The sequence below is a fragment of the Pteropus medius genome, unplaced genomic scaffold (genome assembly GCF_902729225.1).
Source record: "Pteropus medius unplaced genomic scaffold, Ma_sr-lr_union100, whole genome shotgun sequence".
NCBI lineage: Eukaryota > Metazoa > Chordata > Mammalia > Chiroptera > Pteropodidae > Pteropus > Pteropus medius.
The window spans coordinates 6,074,462-6,079,315 of record NW_024353517.1 but is presented as its reverse complement, the minus strand read 5'-3'; the positions used below and the strand labels follow the sequence as shown (position 1 = coordinate 6,079,315).

Below are 4,854 nucleotides of genomic sequence, written 5' to 3'. Positions count from 1 at the left end.
AGGGAGTATGGCATAAGGAATGCAGTCAGCATTAATATATTGACTAGATGGAGAGCCAGAGGAGAGAAAGAGCAAGTAGGGAGATCGTTTTATAAACTATATAAATGTCTAACCAATGTAATGTATACTTGAAACTAATTAAAATAAAATAAATTAAATTAAATAATAAATAAAATAAAATAAAATAAAATAAAATAAAATAAAATAAAATAAAATAAAATAAAATAAAATAAAATAAAATAAAATAAATAAAATAAAATAAAATAAATATGCTGTACAAATAAATGATCCCAAGGCCAAAAAGGGTTACCAAAGTGGTCGAAAATGGTCAAAAGAATCTTCAAGGAGCTTTTCCCTACCTTTAACTTCAACAAAGTGATAGAGAAGAATTTAAAATTCACTAAACAGGAGTGCAGGACTTACTTCATGATCTCTTGAGTATATCTATTTTTAGAAAATAAAATCGTAAACCACTAAGAAGAAAGGAAGAAAAAGAAACCTGGAGCAGAAATACATTTCCTTCTCTCTCTATCTCTTACTTAGTTACCATAATGAGCTATTTTCTATTCTTAGTCCACTTTTTATTTAAAAAAAGCGGGGGGCAGGGGAAGGTAGAAGGAAGGAAAGGAAAAAAGAGAGAAGTTACCCAAGAAAACTATGAGTGTGGGCAACTGGTTTTGTTGTCTTCTAAAACTCTCTATGACCCAGATCCCTTCCCAGCTCAAGTTGTAAAGTAAAAAAGGAATTCAACTGGTTTCAGTTGTTAAAGATTTGGGACAAGTGGCTCACTGATAGTAGCTTTACCTACTCTCCTAACCTAGCCTTTAAAATATCAATGCAATTGCCTTTCTTCATATTTTTTGGAAAGGCAACTTGGTGCTGTGTTTCTTGATCATAGGTACAGAATGCTGGAGGTGGAATAGAGAGAACCTCAAGGTTATCTAGTTCAACCCCTTTATGTTAGAAATGAGAAAACCAAGGGGAAAACAAAGAGAAGAAATGAATTGCCCAAAATTGCCCAGCTCATTTCTGATGGAGAACAGGATCCAAGACTTCTAATTTCAAGTTTAGTGCCCTTTCCAAATTCCATAATACCTCTTTTAATGGAATAACATTCATATAATAACATACAACATTCATATTTCGCTAAAAAGAAGGTAGCTTTGAGAGAAGCAGACCTCTCAGACTGGGAAGTCTAAACCCTTTAAAATGGGTTTAAATTCCTAGTTCTACTGTACACTAGCTGTGTAAACTTAGGCAAGAAGTTTGATCTTCTACAGGAACAATGGCTATCATTACTGAACACCTATTTTGTACCAAGCTCAGAAAAGTTAAGAAACTGGTACAAGGCAGTATATATTATAAGTGGTAAAGCCAGAGTTTGAACCCAAGTCTTATTCTAAATCCCATAATTTTTCCATTGCAGCATACTGCTTCTCTATGCCTCAGATTTCTTATCTATGAAATATGGGATTCTTTTTAAGAATAAATGAGATTAAAAAAAAAATACCTAGCATAGCACTTGACCTACAGTAGGTTCTCTATACATAGTTGCTATTATTATTTTTAACAACATATTTTGAACACTTGTTATACCTTAGGTCTTACCATTTTGATTATATTACTGAAGAATGTTAGCTATTATCGATTATTGCCATACTCACCAGCCTCCACTCTCCCAGTCTCAGCTTTCACCTAATGTGTCCTCTCTAGGGGCTAGGTTTCAAACATGGAAGGTCTAAGCAGAACAGGTAAGGTAGGATGGGAATTAAACCAATCTACTGGTGCTGGAATGCTGAGCAGACAGGTCAGGTCTGACAACAGCATGTACATCCATCCACTTAGACCAGATGAGCACCAGACAAGGGATCTGGGTACAGAAGTCCTGTAGTTTGTCCTAACTAGGGGGCAGAGGACAGAGATTTGGAGTGGGTAGTGCCTAAGGCAGACAGGCTGAAGATTCAGAAAGGCCAGATCATGGGAACAGGGTTTAAAGCTACCATTTCTGGCAAAAGCAACATAAGACTTTAGCAAGGAGGAAATAAAGCTGGATAGGAAAATCATCAGAAAACAAAAACAAAAAATGAAACATATGAAAAAAATACATAAAAACCAGGATTAAAGCAAAATCTGCTTGGAAAAAATAGGTAAAAATGAAATTAGGGCTTCAAAACATGATAAATGAGTCTTGTTTCTCCTCTGATTATAAAAACTAATAAATAACCATGAAATTGTCCTGGCCATAATTTGTTGTGGATACATTTGCTTGGAGTGAAAGTAGCAAAGCATTCATGAGAATGGTACCCACAGAATTTGAAATAGTGTTTTCTTCAGTAAAATAGGTGGGGAAAAGGAGAGAGGACAAGAAAATAGAAGGTGGTGGCTTTAACTATGTGTGTTACATTTAATTTCTTTTAAGAAAAAACAGTCTATAGTCATGCTACCCTGAACAAGCCCGATCCCATCTGATCTCAGAAGCTAAGCAGGGTCGGGCCGGGTTAGTACTTGGATGGGAGACCACCTAGGAAGACCAGGTGCTATAGGCATAAAAAATAAAAAATAAGGGATTGTAAGCTGACAAGGTCCTTGCAATCTGTGAGGTCAACCAAGAGTTGCTTTGTCTAAAAAATTTAAAAAAGAAAAAAGAAAAAAACAAATCTGGAGCAAATATGGCAAAATGAAGGCAACTATTAATTATGAGGGTGAGTACATGACTATATGACATCCGTTGCATCTTTTCTGCATGGTTACATACTTAATTATTTCAAATAAAAAGTAATATATTTAAAATAGAATAAATTATATTAATATTAATATGTGGTCATTGTAGAAAACCTGGGAATTTTATGAATTTTATGAATTTAAGAATTTATAATAATTTTTGTATTAGAAGAGGGACATAGGAGGATGAAGAGTTTTAAGAGTTATGATGTTGGCTAACTGATGTGATATTTCTCAGATGTAACAATAGATCTTACTGCAATGAGAATTTATATAAGACCTTTTTGATAAGTTTGCATACTGATAGTCCGTATATGTGTACTAAGAGGAAGATTTCAGGATTTTTCAACTAATGCTTTCTGGCCAACCATTCTATAAATGCCTAATTGCTGAACTCTTCATCTGGCTGGCCAGAAAGTCTTATCTTAAAATAAGAACCAGGATTTTATACTCTCATATGGAAAGAAAACCTAAAAAGACTTCTGAATAATCAAAGCTAATGTTAAAAAATTCACAAACTAAAATTCATGGATGGAAACTCAGCAAGGATATAGAATAGAATAACACCACTGGATCTAATTAATATTTATAGAGCTCTCTGTCTAACAAGAGCAGGACAATACACATTCTCATCAAGTGCACATGGAACATTCACCAACATAGACCATATTCTCGGTCATAAACCTTATGAATGTCTCCCATGAAGCAGAGACCTTTGTCCCCTCACTCAGAAACAAGTCTCATCTTACATAAAATTAATGGACCATCTGGAGTTTCTGACCACAGCATGACAGAAGAGAAAGCAGAATTGCTTCACAATGGGCAACACTGCTTCATGATGGGTAACACTCATCAGTAATAGCTGGCTGCCATGTCATTTGGGAGGAGACATGCTGTAAAATGTAGACACAAGGACCCAGAGCATAACAGCCTGGGGCCACCTTAGTTCAGGGGCAAAGCCTAAGAAGCCCAGAAATGTCTGAAACACTACTACACTCAGTGTTTTAGTAGAAAGAGCATGGTAGTCAGCTGAGGAGGGTTTGGGCCTGGCTCAGCCACTAACCCACAAGAGACTGTGGACCAGTCCCTTTCACTTCTCCTTTCTGGAAACCAGTTTCCTCTTGGGCAAAATGTAGTCATTAGAATCTAGTGACTCGATCTCCAAGATGATTTCCACTTCTAGTTCTCTGTGACTATTTTTGTGATCATTCTAATTCTCCTGGGTCTTTAAGGAAAGGATGAATAATTCTTGTATTAGAAGACAGGGGACAGTATGAGATCTCAGAGGGCATAGTTGTTTCCATGCACTGGCTTATTCATCCCTACCTCCCCTGAATCCTAGATATGCTCAAAAGTACCCTCAAAGGGTTCCACAAGGATATATTTACAAACAGCTTCCAAAAAGCAGTAAAATGACAAAACAAGTCTTGCAAGAGAAATTCTGTATACCAGACCATTTAATTATGAACAATGGACCACATGAGGGTGTATAAATAACTAATTACGCTGGACAACATGAACAGCTTTTCTGGATGATTGCAAAAATGGGAAGGAAGGAAATGTGATGGGTATTTATATATTTGGGCTTCAGTCAAAAATTTCATATTCACTCTTAAGCAATTTGACTTACAAAATTAGCTCAGACTAGAACACGGTCAAACGACTTGAAACTGGCAGAAAGTCTGCTCCCAAAGGGGGATGGTTTGTGTCCAAGCATCCAGGGCTCTGGAATGGAGGACTGGGTGTGTGTCCCTGCAGTCTCCGTCGGGTGTTCAGTGAGAATGGTCTCAGTCTCTACAATAATCTAAAGGGGTTGAGACTGTTTAGGGGTATTTGTAATCAGTGTTTCAATGGGAAGTCAAGTTCGTTTTGTTATCATGCAAGCACATATTCTTGGGAATTCAATTCCCCATTTTTTCTGAGTCCCTACTGTGTGATCAGTACTATGCCAAGTCCTAGAGATACAGACTGGATCTCTGTAAGAGGCATGGGGGAACCTCACTCACCACAGTATATTAGGTGCCTACCTCTGCCTCTGGTACTTACATACTAGGTGTACAGAAATACTTGTTGGATGAATGAATTGTTAAATGAAACAAGTAACACACAGTCCTTATCCAAACTGAGTCCTCT

At 36.7% G+C, this 4,854-nt stretch overlaps 1 non-coding gene across 1 annotated transcript; it reads left to right on the top strand.

Moving 5' to 3' along the window:
* The first annotated feature begins 2,427 nt into the window (after positions 1-2,427).
* Positions 2,428-2,546, top strand: LOC120593070 (5S ribosomal RNA). The gene has a single exon (XR_005650297.1). It is a non-coding gene; the product is annotated as a 5S ribosomal RNA (ribosomal RNA).
* The last annotated feature ends 2,308 nt before the right edge of the window (positions 2,547-4,854 follow it).